Source organism: Cervus canadensis, chromosome 9 (assembly GCF_019320065.1).
Source record: "Cervus canadensis isolate Bull #8, Minnesota chromosome 9, ASM1932006v1, whole genome shotgun sequence".
NCBI classification, from domain to species: domain Eukaryota; kingdom Metazoa; phylum Chordata; class Mammalia; order Artiodactyla; family Cervidae; genus Cervus; species Cervus canadensis.
In genome coordinates, this window is record NC_057394.1 from 70,720,076 (window position 1) to 70,747,684 (window position 27,609).

General features: G+C 41.6%; 2 long non-coding RNA genes across 4 annotated transcripts in view; one reads left to right on the forward strand and one right to left on the reverse strand.

Annotated features, from left to right (window-relative positions):
* LOC122447609 overlaps nucleotides 1-27,609 on the reverse strand; it is a 131,181-nt gene that overhangs the window by 90,145 nt on the left and 13,427 nt on the right. The window contains exon 4 of one of the 3 annotated variants that reach the window (XR_006271306.1): nucleotides 25,313-25,794. The exons of the other annotated variants lie outside the window; for them this stretch is intronic. This is a non-coding gene — a long non-coding RNA (uncharacterized LOC122447609). Of the gene's footprint in view, nucleotides 1-25,312; nucleotides 25,795-27,609 lie in introns of those variants that run through there. 3 annotated transcript variants of the gene reach the window in all.
* On the forward strand, nucleotides 383-25,933 carry LOC122447610. Its single transcript, XR_006271307.1, has 5 exons — nucleotides 383-563; nucleotides 1,751-2,086; nucleotides 3,707-3,809; nucleotides 5,117-5,166; nucleotides 25,721-25,933. It is a non-coding gene; the product is annotated as an uncharacterized LOC122447610 (long non-coding RNA).

Genomic DNA, 27,609 nt, shown 5'->3' on the forward strand with positions numbered 1-27,609 from the left:
TTTCCTCCTTGTAATTTCCACTCTGTCCTTCACATAATTACATCAGTGCTTCACTGTGTTTATGACGCATGGTGTGGATTAGAGAGCTGAGTGTAAAATGTTCTGCCTGAGAAAGCAATTACTTTGAACAATTGTTTCAGTTGTATTGAAAGGTGATCTTCAGCACATTAAATCCAGGTTCATATATTAGCTTCAGGGCTGTCTACAAGAACTCAAGGGCAGGGAAACCACAAGTCCCCAGGAAGGGATGGGAACTAGGACTTGGAAATCTGTCAGGACTCTGAGTCTCATCCCTTCTTACAAAGCCTTACTCAGATACCGCCACTCTCTCTTCCTCTTAACCTCTGTGTTTTTCCATCTGGAATCCATGTGATGAGAACCATGGCCCCAGAAACATCCCCGTTACAGGCCGATCCGCCAGAGACGACTGACTCTCCCTCTGCTCCTGACTCCCAGGGAAGAGATACTGACTGGCTGCTTATGGGGTCTACACTGAGACCAAAAGTTGAGGCCAGGAGAGTGGGAACTTCCCGTACAAAAAGACTCTAAGGAATTATTAAAGGGTAAGTTGGAGGAGGGGTGGGGAGGGGGGATTCAATGAAGTCTACACAGAAACAAAGAGATACTAATACTTCTTTCCATCATAAACTTGGAAATCAAACTTCCCTAACTCTCTATGAAGTCAGTTTATTTATGAGGCATCTCGGTTGAGTTGTACCATGCTGTCAAATCTTTTACACCTAGACTCACAACCCAACAGACTGGTCACAGGTTTATTTCTACACTAAAATTGTAATATGTGAAAAATCAGAATATTAAGATTTGAAGTGGCTTAAAAAGTAAAGACAGATTTAATGATCTGATAAAACCCTCGCGGCAAAGAGGAGTGCCTGAAGAATCCCATGGACAGAGGAGCCTGGTGAGCTACAGTTTGTGGGATCATAAGAGTCGGACATGACTTAGTACTATCTTTCTTTCTTTGTTTCTAAAACCCTCACACCAAAGAGGAGTGAAAGTCATTGAAAATTAGCATCAACTGGGGTTTTACATCTTCTTTTCCAGACTGTGTGACCTAATATAAATCCTTTAAGCTTTGTGCTTCTTGATTTCTTAACTTATGAAATGAAAAAACAACACCTATCTGATTTGTCTTCTGCTATATTAGTAAATATCAAATCAGTTAGCATATGTTAAAAAATGCTTTATAAACCACATGTGTATGTGTGTATGTTAGTCTCTCAGTCATGTGCAACTCTTTGAGGCCCCATGGACTGTAGCCCACCAGTCTCCTTTGTCCATGGAATTCTCCAGGCAAGAACATTGGAGTGGGTTGCAATGCCCTCCTCCAGGGGATCTTCCCAACCCAGAGATCAAACCCAGGTCTCCCGCATTGCAGGTAGATTCTCATGGGCCATTATAAAACCATAATACTGTAATCACATTTGTCTTGGAATTTATGTTACAGAAAATAAAAATAGTAATCCTCTAAAGCATCTTGTGTTTATCTTAACACGAGGAGAGGTAATTTGTATAAATGTTCATATTTATTTTTACGAGACCCTTTTCAGGTTATTTGGGACAGAAAATATTGTCATCACTTTGTTGGAGGCAAAAATGAGGGCCAAATAAAATTACTTGCCAAACGCCACATGAATAGTCATGGAACAAGACTTTTTGGCTAGAATATGATATTTTTTAAAAAAACAGTATCAAAACCTGGGTCCAAGTCATCATCTTATTTACATTACAGGAGAAAGGTGTTTCTTAGTATCAAAAATTCCCAGGAAATGACCTCTGAGCCAGTGTTACTGGAAGATGGAAATGTGGAATTGAAGAGTTTCTCCCTGAATTTCGTGGCTGACCTTGCTCTGTTTTCTCCTAACTAATGGAAAGCACCGCTGTCCTTGGTAACTTGAGCCCTCGGTACACTGATACCCAGATCCCTCCTGCTCTCCCAGTTCTGGGAGCTATGCTAAAGACCACCTCTCCTAGGATGTAATTTCATGCTCCGAAGTCAAAATGCTCCCTTGGGTACATTCAAACTTCTCCCAATTGATGCACAGATTCCCGAGATGCAAGAAACAAGGTATCTTCCTAATGCCTACATTTTATAGAGTGAGGAATTTGATTTCTGCAGGAAAAGTACCCATTAGAGAAAATGTTATTGCCCACATTCTCTTAGAAGATGAGCAGAATCATATGACACTTTTACAAATACCCCTGCAAAGAGACCCCCAAAATATGCTATTCTAGCACACCTCAGAAGTGAGTTTACCTTCAGCTTCCTGTCTCGGGTAGTATGGCTGAAACTGACAAAGGATTCTCCTTCCTCTGCACAGACTTCACCATAGTTGCCCTCAATCATGGCAAGCGACCTTTGTTTATTTTTCTTCTCTTTAATAACTGAAATAGCTCTGAGAAGGTCTGAAACTGGAAAAACCAAAAAGCCGCTTCATGACAATAGTATCATTAAAAGCATCTGTTCTTCTCTATTTGGATGCATCCTACAATGAAAATGCCCAAAGAATCAGCCTATGTTCATCTATTACCAACACAGGTATCCCAGATTTGTTCTGCTGGGTTACGCTAATTGGAACATTATTGAGAAATACAGGTTTCCAATGAGAAGGGGCTGAGAATCTAGATAAATCACTCCACATAACATATGGTTTTTTCCTAGGAAGATCATGAACAATTTATGTGCCATTTGGTTTCCAAGGACAGAGGGTTTTTTGTATTACACTGAAATCTACAAAGTAAGGTACATTGATTTACAGGAAATTGTCCCTTTATACACAAATTCATCATTTACAAATACAATTTCAGGGACCAGGTTGAAGGCAAGCTTACATTTTTTTTAAGCCAACTATGTCATCAGCTGTGTCAGTATCTGTTTATAAATAGTTCTTCCCAATTTGGGGATCCAAGGTTCACAAAAATATTTGTCTTAAATCATTTCAAATAAGCAGCATAAAATTCAGTCTTAGGGCTCACTTCCAGCGAAAGCTGTATTCACTTGCATTTCATAGAAAAAGAGAAGGGGGGGTGGGGGTGGTTTGGACATAAAAGAAGTAGCCAGTTGGGAGGTTAGTGCCATTTTCCCAGGAAATGGTACTGGCTCAAACTAAAAATGAATGATGTGTGTCCCCATCTCCTTTAATATGCGAACTTTGAAAATCCCCCAGAATTTTCCATTTGCCACTCTGAGCTCACAGAAAGACATTTTATTGCCTAGCATATTTATTTGTAGATCTTAAAATGTCCATATGTCATGGAAGATATGAGCCCTTGATGACAGGTACTAAGACGTGTCCAAAACCTACTTTTCCAGGGCCCAGTGCCTGCGGTCCTGATTTGAGGCAAATAAACAGTGAGCAAGGCCAGTGGCTGGGACAGGGCTCGCTTCTTTCAGTTTCATCTGAGATAAGATTGCAGTCGAGCCAGGACATTCTCCGTTTCTAATATTCCTAGTCCAAAACCTTCCATCTTTTGGTTCAGATAGTTTTCCTTTTTAGAAGAGGACTCAAAGAAGGTAAATGTGTTGTGAACACCAAGAAGTGAGAGCTCTGTCCACCTGCTGTGACTTAGGAATGTGAAGTTATCAGAGTAGAAGACACAATGGCAGGAAGTGGGGGTGGGGGGCTATTTTACTTCTTTTCTCTGTCTTTCCTCTTGAGTTTCAAAGAAAAATATTCACTCTCCAAAGCATGTGTAGTTCCAACAAGCCTGATGCCTTCCTGGAAGCCACAAATGATTCCAGTGTGACGGAGGAACACGGCACTTCTGGAATTCCATGGAAGACGGCTGTGGTAGGAAAGGCATTTCCTGATACTTAACCAGGACGCTGGTGACTTAGATTTCATTTGCTTTGCCTTGGCTAGCTGATCTTATGCTGAGATGCGAAGAGTGAGGGTATCAGTCATCAGCTTTGCTTCTGAAAGCTTATTTTTCATTCACATTGCCTTGAAAATAAGGTTTGATCTGGGTTGGTTTCCAAATCAGAACTTTATTATGCTTTGCTCCCCTCTGCCCTCTCTCAGCATTTTGGAATTCAGGGTCCATCAGAGGCAGAGGAAGGCAGTACTGGTCCCTTCGTTTAGAATACCCAGAAGGCTTCCTCTAAGCCCACCCAGCACAGCGCACACAGGATTCTCCCAGAGAGAGGGAAAGAACCAGGGAGGCGAGTGCCCTTCCCCCATGCTCCCCACCCTCCCCAGATACAGCCATCCAGCCTGGAAGTCAATGGCTTCAGCAGCAGAGAGGAGGCAGCTGCCTTGCTCTGCTTTCCGCTGCAGACAAATTGGATGGTTTGGATTCATGACTCATTGTGTTTTACTTGATCCTCCCCACAATCTCCTCCTATGTATTCTAGGACCGAGTTCAAAACTGCTCATTAGGACTGTGTGTGCAAGAAGCCACCAGATAACCATTTGGGCTTAACTGTCTGTATAATTCCAACAATCTATTTGGTCGGGGAGGAAAGAGAGGAGGCTTTTTTTGTTTTAGTTTAGTTTTCTTTCTTTCTTTCTTTTTTTTTTTTTTACTCTAACTAGGGTTTGTTTTGGAGAGGGGGCGGGGGGAGGATGTGGGGTTTTTTTAACTGAATTCCATATATTCCACTTCCTTTACCCTTTTTGCTTCTCTTCCTTTTTTCTGATCCTGTCTCGCTCCTTCTGTTTATGAACTAACAGAAATTTCTCTTTTGTGTTTCTTCCATGTCCGCCACCATCCACAATTATAGACATTTTCTGATCTTGCAAATACTGCCATTCCTGGAGATTCTCAGTGCACGCCAGACATCAACCTATAGAGACGTATCACACCTCTGAGGCTTAGCATGCCCCTTGGGCTCTTCTTTCACAGTTTTCAGTTTTCTTTTCTATATATATGTCTTTTTCATCCTTTCCTTTGGGGTGGGACATTGTAAGTTTCGGTTTTGCATTCTTTCATTTCAAGCCTCATGTACTTTAATTCTCCACCTAACTGATGTTAACCCTGGCCCAGAATATCCTCAGATTGTTCCATTTGTTCCATGCAAACCTTTTTTTTTTTTAATGCATTACACTGTGTAGACACCCTAGGAGGTAAATTAGTTTCTATTTCCTTCATTTCACAGATGGGGAGCCTGGAAGCAGAGAGAGATTGAGTCGAGAGCACAAACTGGAGGTAAACAGTGATTCCAACTGCCAGCCCTTGCTTCTGGTTGCTTTCACCCAAGGGAGTCCCCTCTCTTCGGCCAATGAGCCCCCAAGTTCTCCACTGAGTCCCAGCCCTAACCTTCCCTTTGTAGACCAGATTCTTCCACTTTTCGCATCAGAAGATGTTTAACTCTTCCAGCCCTGAGTCCCCACTCCTTCAATGTACTGTAATAGTGGAGCCCCTTTTGGGTCCAGATAAAACTGTCCTTTCATTGGCTTGGGTTGGTTACTGTTTCCTGATCCCTGACTGCCTTCCTCACATCCGAGATCCCCAAGAACCAAAGAAGAACATGATCACTTCTGCCTGCTTCATTTAACTTTCCTGCCAATCAAATGCTCACCATCCCTTTGAGGTCAGGACAGAAAATCTTAACTGTGGCGATTAGCCACAGCTCATCACCAGCTACAAGAACCCGCTGGAATTTTTCTCAGAAATCAAGGCACTCAACTGTGATGTGCTGATTGAGATAATGAGCTGCAAGATGAAAATTAAGGAATAACAGAATGGATATCATTTTCCCCCCTCCCACTAAGAAGTCAAAGAAAAGCAAAGGGTAAAGGAGAGCAGGGAGGAAGCTAGGAACTAGAGTTTATTTTCTAAGACATTCCTCATTTAGTTTTTCCTCCCTAAATCTGATTAAGTCCACCTCTGTCCGAAGCTTTTGCATATCTCCACCAGTTGCGGCTTTTAGGCTGAAGAAGAATACCTTTGAAAGAATGTAACTTGAATTTGTCTTTGGCTGCGTGAGTCTTAAGAGCTATGGCGCCAAGAGTTTTCTCCAAATCCCTTTTCCTTTCACTCCTCCTCTTCCAAGGGATCAGCTTCAATATTGGCTTTTGTTTGACTCCGGTCCCTTGTATCAGATGTCTGAGCTTTAGCTATTGGCACACGGACACAGCCCACAGGCCCCATTTGTCATTGTCTCCTGGAATTCCAGAGGCATCAGGCCCACCTGGCCCACTGTGCCCCTCGGGGGCCCTGGGCTTTCCCCCAGGGGACTCAGTGTATTGAAGCAAATTCCCACTGAGCCACATCCTGGCCCAGCCCGCACCCTCTACACCCAAAGCAGGATGGAGTGGGGGTGAGAGACAAAGGCTCTCTTGGAGACTTCGGTCTCTGAAGGCATAGCCTGTCTCTTAGGGAGAGCAACAGAAGTGAAAATCTTCATTCTTTTCTTTTTTTTTTTGCTTTTTCTGTCACACAAGGAACTACAATTATGAGACTGTAAAGTTGCAGGAGAGGCTTAGGCAGTAGTGTGTGAGCATGTTGTGGACGAGTGTGTGTGTGTGCATGTGTCTGGGTTGTGCATGCATGCTTAGTCGCTCAGTCATGTCTGACTCTTTGCGACCCTGTGGATCATAGCCTGCCAGCCTCCTCTGTCCGTGGGGTTTCCAGGCAAGAATACTGGAGTAGGTTGCCATTTCTTCCTCCAAGAGATCTTCCCAACCCAGGGATCATGCCCACATCTCCTTCATTGGCAGATGGATTCTTTACTACTGAGCCACCTGGGCCTCCCTCTGGGTATGGTTCAGTGGATGCTGCTGAGGAAGAAAGAATTTCTGTGGAACATCTCAAAAAGTTTCTTTGGCAATTTCAGATTGCTCAAATTGAAGACACTTTACATGTAGAGGATGACCACACTTTTCCTAATCTTCGTGGACCCTTCGGTTTATTTTCTGAATTGTCTTTCATCTTAACGGGTGACTTTATGTACAGGTTTACACTAAACTTTTATGTGTTTACTGCACACATAACTATAGCACTTACCCCCAATTATAAAATGCATGTGCTTATGCATGCATACAACAGCTTGAAATGATATATATATATGTATATGTCATCATCAACAGCTTGAAACTAAATGAAAAATGAGACATAAATTGATTAAATTTCACATAAAAATTTGCTTTCCAAATGCCATTTTAAAAATATGTATATATAGTAAAATACATAACGTGTGTGTGAAGAGAGAGAAAAAAAATTAATATTTGCCTGCATGTTTCTTCTTTACTCATCTAGTCTTCTGTCATTTTATTCCTTCTTTACCACTGATCTTCTCTGACCCAGGGAAAGACCCTGCCAAGGAGTCAAGGCAGCTGAGCTAAAGCAGGGATGGAGCGAGAACAATCTCCGTCCCAGGGGCCAAGCAGACTGCTCCAGCCCCAGCAAGTCATGTGACCTGAGCACATCTCCTTGAGCCCCCGTGCCTCACTTCTTTTAACCAAAGAGCCTTATGCAACTAGCTGGTAGGGGGGAGATGGCAGATCACCCAAGGTGTTGCAAACCCTCTGTACTGAGACCCACAATTTCTTCATCCCTAGAGTCTTTAACATTTTAATGTCTGAATTTACAGTTCATTTTACAATGATGGTGCATCATCTTGAAGGGTTCCCAGGTGGCACAGTGGTAAAGAATCCATCTGCTAACGCAGCAGACATAGGAAATGCAGCTTCAGTCCCTAGGTCAGGAAGATCCCCTGGAGGAGGGCATGACAACCCAACTTCAGTATTCTTGCCTGGAAAATCCTATGGACAGAGAAGCCTGGCAGTCTACAGTCCATAGGGTCACAAAAAGTCGGACATGACTGAAAGTGACTTAGCACGCACGCACGCACGCATCATTTTGAACAGCATCTTTTCTTAATGTATGTCAAACAGTGGTGTTTCTTACAGTGGAGTATTGGTTAAATTTAATGCAGTACAGTTGGGGTTAAAAGTATTCTGCGGGTTTATGCTATTATTCAAAATTCACACATTTTCTTGTAAATACAGATGAACCATGGAATTAATCTCCCTGGCCCATTCCGAACAACTAAAGGCATTCGCTGAGTGACCAAGCACCCTGCTGAAGGAAAGGAGGGGACTAGTTAAGTAGAAGGGAAAAAAGTATCTCTCAAACAATGTCATGCTTAGGAGAGGCCCTCACTAGGTTTCCTGATCTGCCGTCATTGTCCTGAAATTCTTAAGTTTTGAGCCTGGGGGCCGGCATGCTCATTTGACACTTGTCTAGAAAAATTACGTAGCCTGCCCTGATGGGAAATGTATTTGGTTAAAACAATGGAAGGCAGTTTGATTCTTCTCACATTCGCCTTCTGGCTGGTGGCACAAGAGATTCTCAAAGAACCAGGAACTTTGTGAGTTCTTGAATTAGAGTATCTTCAAGCACACAGGCTCTGTTTTCAGTCTATATCTTCAAGCTCACTTGGAGAGCAGTGGCATACTGACGTCAGGGTTTTGAAAGTTAGAGAAGGACAAAAATATTTCAAGACCTTTATCTTTAAAAAAAAAAAAATCCTTAAGAAAAGCACTCCACTGTTACAATTTGAGGGTGAAATCTCCCTTAAACATCAGGATATCTTTTCATATATCCATCTTATATAAGGCATCTCATAAAGTTTCTTTTTAAAAAAGAATAGTATTAGGTAGTATGGGATTTCCCTGGTGGTTCTGTGGCTAAGACTCTGAGCTCCCAGTGCTGGGGTCCTGGGTTCAATTCTTGGTCAGGGAACTAGATCCTGCATGCCACAATTAAAATTTCACATGTGATAACTAGAAAGATTCTAGTGCCACAACTAAGACCCGGAATGGCCAAATAAAGAAGCCATTTTTCAAAAACAAAAAAATATAGCAATAAAATCAAGGTTTGGGGATTCTAGTTCTTTAGTAATTTCACACTGGTTCCTGGGGTGGCTCATCTTTTATCTTCATTAGGAGTCATCGCATGATACCCAAGACTCTTCCTTCATCTAGAGCCACTTTCTTACTGGGGTCCCTGTCTGAAACTACATCTATTTCTAAGATTATAGAGGTCTGCTTCAGGAGTCCAGAGTCTAGCATACATATCTAAGTTCTTCAGTGTATTCTTCTCCAGGACAAATATAAAGAGGACCTAGTCACCTTCTTCCAAAATGTCTACTATTGCGTGTTGCCAATCTTCCTTTTCCTGAGTTAGAATTTAGTCTAGTACCATCATTCCTCATATTGCTGTCTCCATTTTCTCCTGGACCTATCAATCTGCCCCCAGTCTAGCATCATATCTTCAACCTTACAGAAACAACAGCCACCTCCATTCCTTTCACTTGCTAAAAAGGTTCTGGAAGAACTGGGGTATAAGGAAGGGCAAAAGAAAAGTAGAGGAAACAAGAATCCTGCAATAATCTGAAAAAAAAAAAAAAAAACCTTTTAAAAAATGAGGGTTTTTTAAGATTTTTTGTGTGTGTGGACCATTTTTTAAGTCTTTATTGAATCTGTTATGGTGCTGCTTCTGTTTTTCATTTTGATATTTGGGCCTTGAGACATGTGGGATCTTTGACCAGGGATCGAACCTGCACCCCCTGCATTGGAAGGCAAAGTCTTAACCTCTGGACCACCAAGGAAATCCTTGAGTCATCTTTATAAAGTGGTCATTACTGCTATATACAAAATTCAGCATTAAAAAAATGTAATGCATACCAGGGGTCATATAATTATCAAATTTTAACACCTTTCTTTTTAAGACAAGAGGGAAATAATGTTTGGGAGCCAATAATTTAGAAAAACTGGTCCTAATGAGAAATTGCATTGAACAACATTGTGTTTCAGGGGTTCTCTGTCTCTCTCTCTCTCTCTCTCTCTCTAGTTGCTTCAGTCATATCTAACTCTTTTCAACCCTATGGACTGTAGCCCACCAGGCTCCTCCATCCATGGGATTCTCCAGGCAAGAATACTGGAGTGGGTTGCCAATTCCTTCTCCAGGGGATCTTCCGGACCCAGGGATTCTCTCTGAGGAGCAATTGTGCCTTGCACACTTAGCCCAGTGGATGTTTGGCAGTACTTGGAGATGTTTTCAATTGTCACAGCATCTTTGATGGCCACCACTGACATCTAGTGGGTTCTAGCCAGGGACACTGCTGAAAACTGTTTCGGGCATAGGACCACTCCCCGCCCCTCCCCGTGACAAAGAATGATCTGGTCTGAAATGTCAACAGTGCCAGTGCTAAGAAACCCTACTCTATTTTCTTTATAAACAAACAACAAAAAGAGAAGGAATTGACTCATTAGGAATTGCCTTCACAATCCTTAAAATGGGTCGTTTCGAATGCAAAGGAGTCACCTGCTCAGCGTGGGTCTTACCGAGACAGAGTCCAGCCTTCCTGTTTCTCTCTTCTTCACTCTTTGTCTTCTCAGCTACCCCAATTTCTAGACCCTCCCTCTTCCCTAGTAATGGGACCAACTCTGCCCCCTGTCTACAATTTAAACAGCTGGAAGCTTGACGTTGATACACGGAAATCAGGAGCCCTGAAGCTCAAGGAAGAAAAATATCTGTGCAGATGCTTAAAAATAGCTTGGCTCAAAGAGTGTCAAGAAGTAGACACTCTAATCATAAGCATCAGGGAGCCGATTCTAAAAACGTTCCAAGTAAAATCTGAAAATCTAACACAAAGTCCTTTGATGGTTTGATTTTACACGAAAATCAGAGTTTGAGGCTTAAACTCAACAGAATATACCACTGATTTGTAAAAACTTTCAACAGGAATGCTGTCTTCCTCATTGTAACTTTTAACCACCATCCCCACAGTGTTTGGGTTCTTTTTTTTTTTTTTACCGATTTACTATTATCACACTTCTACGTCTATTTTTTTTTAAATCTAGGATAACATGGGGGAAAGACTTCTGTGAACATTCCTACTGGAAATATTTGCATTTTTGAACATTATCTGAACAGCACTGTGCTCCTCACACTATTGAAATCACAGAGTCTTGCAGGGAGCAATCAGAATAATTTCATACAGATAGAAATTACTATGCTGAGCAGGAAACCATAGTAATAGCACTCTAAACTAAAAAAGAGATCAGTCACAAAAGTGCAATAAGAGGAAAACATTTGTCTAAAACAATAAAAAATTAATTTAGAGTACTATTATTCTATTGGAGCCATTTGTATTTTTCTTGCATACAAATGTATGTTTGCTTATACATGTGTGGATAGATATGCATGGGCTTCCCAAGTGGCTCAGCAGTTTACTGATTCTTTAGAATCCACCTGCCAAGCAAGAGACACAGGTTTGATCCCTGGGTTGGGAGGATCCCCTGCAGAAGGAAATGGTAACGCACTCCGGTATTCTTGCCTGGGAAATCCCAAGGACAGAGAAGTCTGGCGGTCTACAATCCCTGGGGTTGCAAAACAGTTGGACACAACTGAGTGACTAACACACACACACATATACCTGAAGTGTGATGGAGAGACATCACATGCCCTGTCCCTTGAAAGAGCCCTGTTCATAGCACTGTACCCTCCTGGGGAAAATTCAGGTTGTCTGACCCCACACCCATGTCTATTTATATGCTCTCCAGGACTTTCTTCCACTTCCTCCTTCCTCCTTTGCTTACCCATGTAGCCTCTCTCTGCTGGTAAAGGATAGGTTAGAAAAAATTAACATATGGTGAAGCTCCATCCAATCAACTGGTCCAATGGCTCAGTTAAAAAGATTTATTGAGTCACAAATATCAAACAGCGGCCATTTTTTTTAGTTATTTATAGATATTCTTCATCAATGTTTTCTCTCTCTTTGCATCAAAAAACAAAGGCTGGTTTTATTCCTTTCAACACAAAACATCTGTTAAAAAAAAAAAAAAAGCAAAAGTAGGATTTCAAATGACAGGGTCACTCTGACAGGGGGAAGGGGGTCTTTCCAGAACATTTAGTTTTTTTTTTTTTAATTGGGGAATAATTGCTTTACAATGCTGTGTTAGTTTCTGCTGCAGAACGAACTGAATCAGCCATATGTATACATACATCCCGTCCCTGGTGAGCCTCCTCCGCATCTCCTTGGCATCCTTCTAGGTCATCACAGAGCACCGAGCTGAGCTCTCTGAGCTATAGAGCATCTTCCCGTGAGCTATCTATTTTACACATCGCAGTATCTATATGTCAAGGCTACTCTCTCATTTCATCCCCCTCTTCCTCCCCCTGTGTCCACAAGTCCCAGAACATTTAGTTTTTATGGACAAAACCCACTGAAGGTAAAATACATGAGGGCTTAGATACATAAAAATCGCCAGCATCGAGAAAAAGGCACAGGCTCATATTATCTGTGCTTATTTGTGGTCTTACATAATTTATTGTACTTTTCATAAATATGCCGGCCTTGTGAATTGTCTTCATTTCACTATAGAAGCTGTACTGAGTCATTTGCTGTCTTAGTGCAGGATTTTCTTTTCTGTTTTCATATTTATAAATTTGTCCTCCTGGAAAATATCAAGGTCAATTTCTGCCATTTGTTGCAAAATGTAGAAGATTTAACTGGAGGTAATGTTGATTATGCATGCATCCAAATATAGACCTGGGTCTTAAATATTTATTTAAACATTGAAAACACTTAGATGGGAACACATACAAAGGCACAGAGTAAACAAAACAAAAAAAACAGAAAACGAAATCTGAAATATGTTCTCCTAACCCTCAGTGTCATGCTGTCTCAAGTGGAAGGATCTAGTCTCTGAAAACACTGAGTTTTGGTTAATAACAGTTTGAAATGAAAATTATGAAGGTAGCACAATAGCTAACAAGTTTTCAAACAAATACAGGTTTTTATTTAGTTGCTGTTTTGTTCTTCTGGGGATCTATTAAAAAAATTTTTTTTAAAGACCAGAAATAGCAAATTTAACTCCAAAACTATTTTGAAATGAAAAAGTCAGGAACATTTAAAACTATGGACAATTTACAAAGTTGCTCTTTATACAGTCGGGTTGTAGCTCTGGAGCTTCAACAATTTCCTGGGCATAGCAGGGAGCAAAGGATTGAACCCAGTAGGTAAACATAGAAAGAAAACATCAGTGGATGGTATTCATCCATTGTCTTGTTCATTTTACAAAAACATGTGTCGGGAGACAGACTTCAAGTTAAAGATCAGATTCAATAAAAACTAGAAGACGGAGATCGTGTACAGAAGTTGAGGCACAGTAAGAAAGGGATCATGGAACAACTAAGAAAGCCTTGACCTGGAGGCTAGAAGTCATTGGAGAAGTTGTGAGGAAATCTGAACTGCGATTTGGCTAAGGGCAAAAATAAAAACATTCTGGAACATAAAAGGACTCAGAAGATAGAGCATCCTTTCGTATAGAATAGTATCCACCTGACAAAAGGAATAAATCAGGAAATAGATGAAGGAAGCAGTGGCTCCAACGCTAGAGCTGGACAGGGAAATCCCTGGATTACCACCAGTGCCTGGAGATCATCAATGTGTCCACAAGAGAGAAGAGAAAGGAGGCCCCTGGGAGCAAGATTTCTAAGGAAAAAAACAAAAGGAAATTGGATAGGTCATCTGACTTAATGAAGCTTTTTTGTTTAGATTTGGCTCTTTTTTGGTATTCTCAATTTTTGTGACAAAATATATTTAAGGTAGGGTTTCCCAGGTGGTGCTACTGGTAAAGAACATGCCTGCCAATGCAGGAGACATAAGAGATGCTGGGTTCGATCCCTGGGTCGGGAAGATCCCCTAGAGGAGGACAAGGCAACCCACTCCAGTATTCTTGCCTGGAGAATCCCATGAACAGAGGAGCCTGGTGGGCTACAGTCCATAGGGTCGCTAAGGTTGCTTTAGCCATACATAAGATAAATGTACCGTTTTAGCAAATTTTAAGCTTTGTTGCAATAAATACATTCTGTTGTAATAAGTTCCTGAAGGTATAGTTATTTTATTGATTTGAGGCTTTTCTTTTCTTCATGGATTTATAAATAGATTTCCCTCTTAGCACTGCTTTTGCTGCATCCATTAAGTTGGTATGTTGTTTTTTTCATTTTCATTTGTCTCAAGTTATTTTCTTATTTCCTTTGTAATTTCTCCTTTGATCCATGGTTGCTTAAGAGAGTGGTATTTTATTTCCACATGTTTGTCAATTTTCCAATTTTCCTTCTGCTATTGATTTCTTGTTTTATCCTACTGTTATCAGAAAAGACAAGTGGTATGATTTCGATCTTTTAAAATTTATTAAGACTTGTGATCTAAAATATTGTCTATCTTGATTCATAATCCATGTGCAATTGAGAAAAACATCTATGTTATTGTCACTGGATAAAGTATTCTGTACATTTTCATTAGGTCCAATTGATCTCTATGTTGTTTAAGTCTCATATTTCCTTTATAGATCTTCTGTCTGGCTGTTGTATATATTACTGAAAGTCTGGTATTTAAGATTCTTACTATTGTAGAGTTATTTATTTCTCTCTTCAGTGCTACCACTTTTGCTTCATAAATTTTGAAACTCTAATGTTTGATATGTAAATATTTATAACTGTTAATATCTTGGTGAATTGACCCTTTTTTATTCTAGAATGTCCTTCTTTGTCTTATACGTTTTTTACTTAGTGTGTTTTATCTAATATTTTTATAGCCACCTTGATTTCTTTTCATTACTATTTACATGGAATATCTTTCTCATGCTTTCGCTTTAAACTTAGGCATGTCCTTACCTCTAAAGTGTAGCTAGCATACAGTTGAATCTCATTTTTTGAATTTATTCTACTAATCTATGTCTTTTGACTTGGGAAGTTTAATTCATTTACATTTAAAGTAATTACTGATGACGAAGGACTTACTTCTGTATTTTGTTATTTGTTTTCTGTATATACTGTAGCATTTTCCCCACATTTCCTTCATCTTCAATTTCCTTCAACTGGACATTTAATAGCCATAAGTTGGGTTGGTAGTGATTCCATCTTTAAGAGGTGTTCTGAGGATCAAATGAGGTCAGGCATGAAAAGCACAGATCCTAACACATGGTAAATGCTCACTGAACATTAGCATTAGTAATTGCACTGCAGAATTTTACCAGATAAGATGTGAATTAAGCCAGTCTTGCAAGTTGGAAACATTTTGTATGGACATTGAAGGGGGGTATAATTAATTTGAAGACAATCACAACTCTCATTATCACCCCAACAGAAATGGGCTTTAATACAGTTCAGGGGTGTGATTCAATAGGTGTGATTCAATCTGTTTTTGTGTTTGTTTCTTTAATCCTTGATGGAGGAAAGGAGCCAAACTAGTAGATGTGGCTGGATGGGAAGGGTTTTTGGCTACTGTTAATGAGTTCTGAAAGGGTTTATTGATCTTTAACACTAGAGCTTTCATGTCCTGAGAAAAGGGCTCCCCTGAAACCATGACAAGCCAGGGTGGCTATACTGCATAAATAGTCCAGTTTACTGTTAGTATATAAACAGTGTTCTGGCATTAACATAGAAAATCTGAATCAGAGGGTCCTATTCATAAATAAATTATTTGGATAAGAAGCAAAGCCACCACAGAGTTAATTTGTCTGTAAAGTCAAGAAGAAAGAAGAGGAATAAATAGAAAAGCTGGTGTCAGCATCAGGTAATACTCTGGATATATGGCAGTTACCTGGTTAATATAGTCATTGTGGGAAAATTCAAGAATTTCTCCAAATCGGCGACCCACGTTGACTGAAGTATTTAAACAATGAACAAATCTCTACTCTGTGTTGGGTAGATGAGTTATTGTTGTTCAGTCGTTAAGTCATGTCTGACTTTTTGTGACCCCATGAACTGCAGCACACAAGGCTTCCCTGTCCACTATCTTCCAGAGCTTGCTCAAACTCATGTCCATTGAGTCAATGAAGCCATCCAACCATCTCATCCCCTGCCACCCCCTTCTCCTCCTGCCTTCAATCTTTCCCAGCATCAGGGTCTTTTCCAATAAGTCAGCTCTTCATATCAGGTGGCCAAAGTATTAGAGCTTCAGCATCAGTCCTGGGTAATGTTCAAAATATGTGACAAAACAGTACAGAAACTAAAAATCAGAACAGAAACTTGCTCAATTGATTCAGTGTTATCTGTAAACATGTTGTCCATCTGCACTTATGTGTACCCACAGACTATTAGCTTTGGGGTAGATACCATCTTTTGTCTTTTTCTTACCACTCCTCCATGAAAATTGACTCTTCAAGATGTTTTCAACCTAAAATGCGGATGATCCCAGCTGGCTCTCCGCATCCATCAATGTAACCACTTCACAACAAAAATTTCTCCATTTTTTGTTGCAGAGATATTTGAGAAAGGAAGAGAGGAATTTTTAAATTATTAATGTGAATTCTCTGGGTCCTTTCAAAATTGGCCATTTAGAATACCACTGGAATTATATAGAAAAAAACTGCGTGGAAAACAACAAGGAGGAGAAATAGAAATGCAAGCTGCATCTGCGGCAAGCTAGGAGATATAGTAATCCTGAAATACAGTATGTAAGAAGAGTTGACAGGTCGTCACTGGTGGTCCAGTGGTTAGAAGTTCACCTGCCAATGCAGGGGCCATGGGTTTGATCCCTGGTCCAGGAAGATTCCACGTATGGCTGAGCCACTAAGTCCGCACACCACAACTACTGAGCCTGTGCTCTAGGGGCCAAGAACCACAACTATTGAGCCCATGTGCCCTAGAGCCCATGCTCCACTAGAGAAGGTGCTGCAATGAGAAGCCCGCACACCTCAACTACAGAGTAGCTCCCATTCGTCGCAACTAGAGAAAGTCCATACAGCAATGAAGACCCAGCACAGTCAAAAATGATATTTTTTTTAAATAAGGAAAAGTTGGCAAAAACAGTAGAGATCAAGTACCAAGTTTGAACGGTCACAGCTGCAGTTCTCAGAAAATCAACAGAGAACAATCTAGGAGGCTTGTCCCTTAGAAGTACAAAACCAACCATCTCTTGTTGGAAACAAGAAGCATAGGTACTCTTGGTAGCTTCAGGAAGCATGGAAGTTAAGATTAAAAGAGAAATCACAGAGATGCCATGATCTTAGTTTTCTGAAGGTTGAGTTTTAAGCCAACTTTTTAACTCTCCTCTTTCACTTTCATCAAGAGGCTCTTTAGTTCTTCTTCACTCTCTGCCATAAGGGTGGTGTCATCTGCATATCTGAGGTTATTGATATTTCTTCTGCAATCTTGATTCCAGCTTCTGCTTCATCCAGCCTGTTGTTTCTCATGATGTACTCTGCATATAAGTTAAATAAGCGGGGTGACAATATACAGCCTTGACGTACTCCTTTTCCTATTTGGAACCAGTCTGTTGTTTCATGTCCAGTTCTAACTGTTGCTTCCTGGCCTGCATACAGATTTCTCAAGAGGCAGGTATAAATAGCTGTAAAAAGAAGAGAAGTGAAAAGCAAAGGAGAAAAGGAAAGATATTCCCATCTGAATGCAGAGTTCCAAAGAATAGCAAGGAGAGATATGAAAGCCTTCCTCGGTGATCAGTGTAAGACATAGAGGAAAACAATAGAATGGGAAAGACTAGAGATCTCTTCAAGAAAATTAGAGATACCAAGTGAACATTTCATGCAAAGATGGACTCAATAAAAGACAGAAATGGTATGGACCTAACAATAAACTGCAAGGATTATAGAAAGGGGAAAAACTGACATAGCAGAACCAATGTTGAAAAAGCTAGTAAAGTTAACTCTGATTTCAGAGATAAAATATCACATCACCTATAAGTGGAGGAAAAAGACTCATACTGTCCTCAAACTATTTTATTTCTGTATCACAGCTAAAGGTCAGCGTGGCCTACAAAGTCTTCAATGAATGAGAGTGACCTAAGAATTTTACTCTTAAATAAGGTGACCAATCTGCCCTAGTTTATTCAGTTCCAGCTTTTGTACTGTAAGTCTTCCATCCTGGGTGGAACCCTTTCAGTCACAGGCAAACCTTGGTTTCAAGTGTCCAGGCAAGAGTCACTACCTGTGGTGTATTAAACCACAGTGAGAAAATCCATTCATTCTAACATGTAGAAGCAATACAAATAACATTCTCTGATTATATGAAGTAAATCTAGAAATTTCTATAAAAACTAAAAAGAGAAAAAACTTCTACCACCTGCCAATGTAAAAAAGACAAAATTAAAATGTGAATTGCAGAATATTTAGAACATAAGGATATAAAAACACTCTATAGGGAACTCCTTACAAGTAAAGTAATGCTTGGTAAAAAGGGTTTGTGATCTTAAATACAGGGGAAAAAGGAGATTAAAAATAGTCATTTAACATCCCTCACAAACACAGATGCAAAAATTTTCCTAAAATATTAGCAAAAAGAGTTCTGTAATATATACAATAATAATACATCAAAACCAGGTAGAGTTTATCTCAGGATTATCAAATTGGTTTAAGATTTAAATCACATATCTACATCTAATGTCTATCTAGATATAGACATATCAGGACTTCCCAAGAGGCACAGTGGTAAAAAAAATCCACCTGCCAATGCAGGAGAGGCAAGAGATTCAGGTTCGACCTCTGGGTTGGGAAGATCCCCTGGAGAAGGAAATGGCAACCCACTCCAGTATTCTTGCCTGGAGAATCCCATGGGCAGAGTCTGCCGGGCTACAGTTCATGGGGTCACAAAGAGTCGGATACAACCGAGCACACAGGTGCTGTATAGTGTGTATATCCAGACACAGAGAGAGCAAGAGAGAGGGAGGGTCATGTATGAATGCACGTATGTGTGTGTGTATACCAGTCTCTTGCCAAAGCATTCTTTAAACTCTCAAACAAGAAAACATGTCCTTTGTCTGCAATATTGTTTCTTTTGTCCCATAGTTAACAGTCACACAATTAGACAATAGGAAAAAACAGGTATAAAATTTAAGGAGGCAGAATTATTTTTGCAGGTGATGGGATTGTTTTTCAGAAGCTGGTTTCTCTGGAAAACCTAAGAGAATCTACTAAATAATAAGAGAATTCTTCTGGGGGAGAGACTTTGATGACTAAGGTCCTGGATGTAGGGAGACTACGATTTCACTGTATATCCTTGTGCCTTTTGGATTTTTTGCCATCTACATGTTATTACATACAATAAATAAAATTAAAACTAGCAACTACAAGTGAAAATATTTTAATCATCCCCTGCATAACTATCTCTGCCAACTGAGGTATTTAATAAGTAACTTTTGTGACAAAACAAAAGGGAATTGTGAAATTTAAGAGAAAAGGAAAGAGTGACCAAAAAAAGTTGTTCAAGAAATGCATCTCTAGGGCTTAATTTTCTCACATTATTCTATCTTTTTGTTATTGTTCAGTTGCTAAGTCAGATCCAACTCTGTGACCCCGTGGACTGCAGCATGCACCAGGCTTCCCATCCTTTATTGTCTCTGGGGGTTTGCTCAAACTCCATTTGTCCATTGAGTTGGTGATGCCGTCCAACCATCTCAACCTTTGTCTCCCCCTCCTCCAGTCCTCAATCTTTCCCAGCATCAGGGCCTTATCCAATGAGTCAGCTCTTCATATCAGGTGGCCAAAGTATTAGAGCTTCAGCTTTTAACAATCTACAAAAACTAGTCATCTAGAGAACAACATACATCTAAGACAAGAATATCAATAACAGTAATAACCAACATCTAATTAGTGCTTACAGTTTGTCAGACACTATTTTCAGTCCTTTTGGTCTATTCATTGTTTAACACTCACAGCAATCCTACGTGCTGTAAGGGCATATTATCACCCATCTCAGTAAATGAGTTTCCATTTGCTTCATTTTCACCAAATAGAGTACAGTGTAGACAAAGGCTGATGACAAAGCCATCTGGCCACGTTTCTATTAGCCAGGACACCGGGCAGAGTTTTCCAAGACCTCATTGCCTCCCACACCTGGAAGGGTTCCAGAAGCCCAAGGTCTGCACAGGTCACAGAGACGATGATGATGGTCCCAGGGGTGGCCTGACCTTGACCAAGAGTCAACATTCAAAGACAATGTTGCTGATGCTGCAATTTCCTGCTTGGAATGCTCCACATTCCTGAGCGCTTGCGGTGCGGGCTGACGGAAAGACTCATCCAGGACTGTGTGCTGAGCGCCTGTAGGGGTGGGCCTGTACAGACGGAGCGGGCAGCCGGGCGGCTTACTGTGAGCAGCGACAGCACTCACATGGGACAAACTAAGCATGGCGCTCTGAGCAAACCCCTCTCCACAATGTCTTTGCTCCACGCCTCTGTCCCGAGTGCCTGAAATTCCATAAGGAAGCGTTGCTGTCTGCCGACTCCACTATTTCAATAAAAGTAAGATTATCTATCTATCTATGGACTTCCCAGTTGGTGCTAGTGGTAAAGAACCTGCCTGCCAATGCAGGAGATGCAAGAGATGCAGGTTCGATCTCTGAGTCAGGAAGATGCCCTGGAGGAGGGCATGGCAGGCCACTCTAGTATTCTTGCCTGGAGAATCCCAAGGACAGAGGAGCCTGGTGGGCTACAGTCCATAGCATCACAAACAGTTGGACACGACTGAAGTGACTTTACATATATATATATATACATATATACATACATATATACACATATGGCTAACACTAAATAAAAGAGTGAATTGTTTTAAAATTGCAAAAGCGTAGAAGTCATTGTCAGATATTTGTTCTAAACCTTACTATGTCTTTTAATAACTCTGTGCCACCAGGCAAGTTTAATTTGAGTTGGCTTCCTCATCTGTAAAACAAGGCTACTAATTCTCATTACATAGGGTTGTTGTGACAATTCAATACAGACACACACACTCCATCTGATACAGAATCCAGCTGAATGTTAAAGCATCCAGTTAAATGTTCCACTAACATCAGTTTCCTCCTACGCTTTCCTACCTAATTAACCCCATCTTCTTGGAAGGCAATACAAAAGCATTTTGCTGGAATCAAGCTTGACCCACTTGCCTGGAGCTGGCCCTTTGTGCAGGAACCACCACGCCCTCTTGTTCACTGCACTCCCCTGACCCTTGACCCATCCACTCGCTACAGTTCAGAGCGTGGTGAACCAATCTTACAGTGAAAAGAGACATTTCCTACCTTTGAAAAAAAACTGGGCAGAGAACCAGCAGACGTGTGGTGCCTTCCATTTCCCATCTGTAAATTTCTCAAAATACTTTCCAGTAAGCAATCTCCGAGGGCTCATAACATGATTAATAATATTGTTGTCTCAGTCGCTTTTAGTATTTCAGATGAAATAGTGTCTTGAGAAGGTACAGTCGCTGAATTGTGAATGGGAGGCTGTGTGGCCTATGCTCTTTCTATTCACATGTATGCTAGGCTCTCAGAGGGGTGACGGGAATCGACTGGTCATTCAACAATTTAAAGTTTTGCTTGAGGCTCGCAATGAATTCACAGCACTGCTGTGGATAAAATCCAGGGTCACTTCCAGAAACTGGAGACCTCAACTCAGAAGGGCCAGAGAGAAGGGACATCACCAAGTGGCTCTTTCTGGGGGCTTTTGAAAACATGAGTCTCAGGTTCCTTTGGTCTGAAATTCCATTGCTGTAAAGTTGCCTCTCTCACCAGCAAGTATGAGTGCTGTCTTCTCTGTGCAGAACCTTTCAGTATCACGTACGGGCCGGGGGTGGTCAGTTTCCTAGAGACAGGATGCCTGGATTGTCCAGACCTCACCACCGCGCCTCCCGCCACCACTCCCAGCTGACGGTCATCAGAGCCACCCGCCCTTTTCTGGGCTTGCTCTATCCTTCACTCCCTGTCAGGTGGAACCAGCATGGCAGCCGCCTTTTTATCTGCCTGCACACTTCTTCCTCTGCCCATTCAGGCTGCCTGCTGAGGTCCAGATCAGCTTCCTGTAATCTTGGAGGGAAAAAACGTCTCCTTTCAGCCCAGCTTGTGAGCCTAGTTGCTGCGGGTAACTGATTTCCTCCTCTCTTCCCCCTTGAGTTCGCATAGCTTCCTTTGCCTAGCCTGCTAACCCTCCTCTGATGGTGAGGAGCCTTCTCTACTCCCTGGAATCTCAGCGTGTTCCTCCCCTTTCTGCGTCAGAACACAGGATTTCCTGAACCCGGGATGTATACACAGAGCAGGCACTGCTGGGGTCTGTCCTGACCCCAGGCACCTCCTAGGGATCATCCCTTTCCCTATGCATCACGTCGTATTTATAGCCACAGCATTGAGGCCGCTCCCAGCTTTGATATATCATTTCCTTCATCCCTAGAAGTTGAGCAAAGCAGAAAATCCTTCATCCCCCAAGTCCACTAGCCCCCTACTCTCTTTCTCGCTTTGACTTGAGGCCATTCTTGCAGCTTCGATCCCTAAGCTGGAGGAATTAGTTAGCATGAAGGATGAGTTAACAGTCAGAAAAGTGAAATGTTGCAGGAGTTATCATCTTCCAGATGAAATCCCTTCTAAGAACCCTAAATGTTTAACACATCAAATAATTTGAAAATGGTCAAAGGGCTTCTGGATATACTTAAAGTACATCTCCGATCGTTTTCGATTCTGATGGAGAAGTTTAAGTAGACATTCGTCGATTGGAAATATGGATGGCATCTGTGGAAAAAAAACTCTGGAATGGTGACTAGAAAATGATCATAGAGATCAGTTCACTTTCAACCTGGAGAGGTAACATTTACCTGTGGAGATCCATAATAAAATATTGCATTTCTCACCAGTCCTAAAGCAGGAAACCCAGTCCCATTACTTCCCACCATTATACCTCCAGTCCCCGGTCTCCTGACAACATATGCTGCTACAGCCCAGAATTCCCAAGTGTTACTACTAGAATCTGAAGGCAGTTCCTGGCTTTCCAGCCCCACTACTAGAGCAGGGACTCAGATACATCTGTCAAGGTCACCTTCAGTGCTGCTGCAAGACAACCACAGTGCCGCCAGACAATGCAAAGAGGTCCTCTGTGAGCCAGGCAGTGCTTATTAGCCTAAAAGCATATTGCAGTTGGTCCCAACCAAAGCTGTGGATGTGATTCAGATACCCCTCCTCAGAACTTCTTATAATTGCAGGGTGAAACAAACCCACTCCTTGAAGGGTAGGGACACTCACTTCTTAGGAGTCTTCTTCGAACGGCAATTTATACACAGTAAGTGCTCAATAAACACCGATCATGCTTTAGTTAGATTGTGTAAATGGGAAGACTGTCTTCATCTGGAAACATTTTCTTAGTTTAATTCCCCTCAAAATTGGACATTGGTTTCCACCTTGAAGATGTTACATTGGCATTGATCAGTTGTAACTTATACTTCCATTCACACATGCTCCGTCACTCTGTCGGGTCCAATTCCTTGTGACTCCATGGACTGTAGTCTAGCAGGCTCCTCTGTCGATGAAATTTTCCAGGCAAGAATACTGGAGCTGGTTGCCATTTCTTACTCCAGGTGATCTTCCTGACCCAGGGATTGAACCTCTTGCGTCTCCTGCATTGGCAGGTGGATTCTTTACCACTGTGCCTCTTGGGAAGCCCCTTCAACAATATAGGCATGAAAAAGTCCCCTCTTTAAACTTAGAAGTTGAACTTGTGTGTGAAAATTGTGTTACTATTGTGTTTGGCTACTCCTAAATTGATGGAGATCCAGGTCAACAGATAAACGATGTCCAGATGTTGTGGGGTTAAACTGAGACAGACTCTGGGTCATTTGCTGATGTGGAATCAGAATCCAAATTGGGGACCGTTATTTCATAATATGGACTATCTGGTCACTCAGAGTTAGTTTGAATTGGTCTGTAGTTTCCGAAAGCCACTGGGAAGTATTGTCCTGTTCAATCTCAGAAGCACATGAGTGACACTGACAACATGGGGAAACTTTACGTGAGTAAACGTGAGTGAAGTTTACATGAGTAAACTGCCGTCATTTTAAACCAGAAAAGACTCAGTTCTTGACTCTAAGAATTTAACATAAAACACAGAAGAGAATAAAACAACTTTAAAATAAGATACTGTGTTCACATATAACACTGGGAATGACCAAAAAAGAAAACTAAAGGAAGAAACCCAAACAAATAAATATTAATAGTGTGGTAATTGAAAGAGCCAGGCTTTTACGTTGTCAACCATCGGTAAATTTCTAAATCATCCCACCCTGCTAGCCTGATGGCCACCATGCTCTTGTGAGTAAGAATATTTATTTCTGTTTGAGAAGCATAAGTTTCCTAACAAACAGCACAGGATTGAATGATATAGCTTTGTCTCCACCTGCAGGAACGAGGAGACTGAAGTTTTTGTTGTTATTTGAAAATATGTAAAGCCTCTGGGATCACCATTAAAAATATGAGATTGAATCAATGTGTGTATGTGCATGCTCAGTTGTGTCTGACTCTGCGACCCCACGGACTGTATCCCGCCAGGCTCCACTGTCCATGGAACTCTCCAGGCAAGAATATTGGAGTGGGTTGCCATTTCACTCAAGTTTTCTCCACATTCTTCTATAATAAATTAATAATTGGGTCAAAACAGGGTCAGTTAAAAGAAGCACATAATTAATGTGAACCACTGCGCTTATTTCTATAATGTCTTAATGAACCTATAATAGAGAAAAATTCACCATGACCTGCGTACAGCTTGATGAACTATTTCGTGGTGAACACACTGGTAACCATGACCCATAACAAGAAGCAGGACATCAGCAGCACCCCTTACGAGCTGCACTTTATTTTTAAAGCCAGAATTGAAAACCTGTCTTTTTTTTTCCTTTTGAACTTTTAATTTTTGTATTGGGGTATAGCTGGTTAACAATGTTGTGATCATTTCAGGTGAGCAGCAAAGGGATTCAGTCATCCATATGCATGTATTCATTCTCCCCAAACTCCTATCCAGGCTGCCACATCACATTGAGCAGAGTTCCATGTGCTGTCCAATAGGTCCTTGTTGGTTATCCATTTTAAATATAGTAGTGTGTACATAGCCCTCCCAAACTCCCTAACTATCCCTTCCCCAAGGCAAACTCTATGTTCGTTCTCCAAGGAAAACCGAAGTCTTTAGCCATCCATTCTAAGAAAGAGAAGAAGCCACTAGCCACCGACAGACTCCTATTTCCTAAGCATCCTGGTCCGGGTGCTGCCCCCAGAAGGGCCAGCATCAGCCTGGCTCTGAAGGGGAGAAGGCAGCAGCTACCGATTCTCACTGGGGCTCCAAACATTATGAGCTTAGGAACTTGCCTGGTGGTCCAGCATCTAGCTTAGGGGCTTCCCAGGTGTCAGTAGTGGCAAAGAACCCACCTGCCAATGCATGAGATAGAAGAGACATGGGTTTGATTTCTGGGTCAGGAAGATGCCCTGGAGGAGGGCATGGAAACCCACTCCAGTATTCTTGCCTGGAGAATCCCATGGACAGAGGAGCCTGGCGGGCTACATCCATGGGCTCACTGAGAGTCGGACACGACTGAAGTGACTTAGCACACACTCCAGCGGCTAAGCCTCCACAGTCCCGACGCAGGGGGCCTGGGTTCAATCCTCAGTCGGGGAACTAGATCCCGAGTGCTGCAACTGAAGATCCTGCCTGTCGAAAGTAAGACCTGCTGCAGCCAAAAAAATAAATCAAAATAACTGTTGAAGAAGAATGATCTGTAGAGATTTTTATATGGGTTGCTATAGAATGAGCAAGCTTTCTACTTCTAAGTCACAGTAAGAACTCCCCCCACCCCCCCAAAAAAGAAACAAACATGATCAGCTCATGGTCATGTCCAAGGATAGGTCTGTCCTCATCTACATGAAGCTAAGTCTTGATGAAAGTTAATCAGATTGTGGTTTGTCCTCAGAAAACCCCTCTTGTACTTCTTGCAGAATCTTGGCATGCAGTATGTGGGGAACTCTCCTCTCTGCTGTGGACGAGTGGAGCAGTCACTGGTAACCATGATCTACAACAAGAACCAGGACATCAGCAGCACTACAGTGCCCGCTGGTCACTACAGCCAGCGTGACCAGTATTCTACACCCATACCAAGTCAGAAATGAAACTCCTGTGTTTATGACCCAAACTACAACTTCTACATAAACCTCCATCTGATTTAAATTATTGTAAGCTGCCTACGGTCCGGTGTCTCAAAACTCTTGGTTCATATGGTGTTTTTGGACTTGGGATCATTTAAGACAGGAGGGTACACCCAGTCCCTGTTATTCCATCTTGACTGGAAGCATAAATCTGAAAAGTTACTCTCTGACAGTCCTCCAGCCTCTTGAGAAGAATAGGTTTTGAGAAACACAAAGCATTTGATTATTCTTATGCTTTGCTCTGTAATGGGTCCTGTTTTTTGTTTTTTTTCTCCCCCCTCCCTTGACCACATATGTGTGGCTGCTGCTTTTGTGACCACAAAGTCTGTAGATATTGTTGGGATCAGATTTAAAAACAATTAACCATCCCCCTGATTCAGCTGGGAAAGAAGGAATTCACAGCTTAATGTTAAGAACCCAAGGGGAAAGGAGACAGGAGCCAGGAAGAGAGGAAGGGAAATTATAAAACTGAACAAAACATGCCAGGATTTGTTTTCTTTTTAGGCTTTAATGTATTTGTTAAAATCGTTTGTTAGTCTGTTTCTAATATTTGTTTAAAAATCATTGCAAAATATATATTTGGACATCTGTCACTCAAGAGTTAAGCCAGACTGTAGGGGGCAGGGTGGTTCTGGAGGCTAGTGACCCTGCCAGGTGCTTTTGGTAAAAGGGAGGTAACAATGTGTCTAGTGCGTACATATTGTGGGCACACTTCAGCTATTCAAACCCAGACAGAGGAAAGGAGGAATGGAGGTTGGGGGAGGGATGGGGCTTAGAAAAGGAATAAAAAGAGAAAATGGCCCAAAACTCTCTGCTGTGGCTCTTCATGTGATGAAAGCCTGCATTGTGTGAAGCTGTGAGTCAAAAGAAGAAGGTTATTCAGCTATTGCAGACTGCATCTCAAATATGAAACAGTTCTCTTCCAGCCTCTTTGCTTCTCCTGCTACAAAAAAGTCCTCATTAGCTGCCACTTTTCTTCTGTGGCACAAAGTCATTTCACATTTTCAGCGGAAAGAATTTAATTTTTTCAAACCTCTCTTCTCTAACCCATCAACTGAATTTGCGCATTCTGGTGAATGGGGGTGAATGCTTGGTCCTAATTTGATGTTTGCCAAAAGCATCCTCTGGCCCCATAATAAGCATCCATGGATTCTGCAGGGAGCAAGCCCTCATCGACCCTTCTCTGAAATAGCTCCCTCAGAGTCCCCACCCCCCCCACCCCCCCCCCCACCCCCGTCCTTCATCACCATCTATTTTCCTTGGATGAGAGCCTCACAGTGAATAGGAAACATTTTTAAGAGAGGGGAGGAGGGGTTGTGAAAGAGATTTAGAGGCCAAATGGGGCCTTCGCAGGAAAAAGAATTCAGCATGGCTGCTGGAACTCAATGGCATTCACTGTTGCAGAAAGTAACAGACTTTTTACTTAGTTAGCAGAGGTTCACCTTGTGTCCTCCTCTAATTGGAGAACATTTTCCAAGAAGAAAAGAGGGGTCCTGGTTCACAGCCACGCATCTGTGCGTGGGGCTGGGAACCACCCGCCTTTTCTTGTGTAGACTTTTGTGCCAGGAAAAGACTCCTTTTGTGTCTCTGCCTGGTTCCTTGTGTGGCGTTCTTCCGTGGGAATAAACACCAGGGGAAATTATGTAGTTCATCATCCGTTTTAAAAACGTAAATTTTTCTAG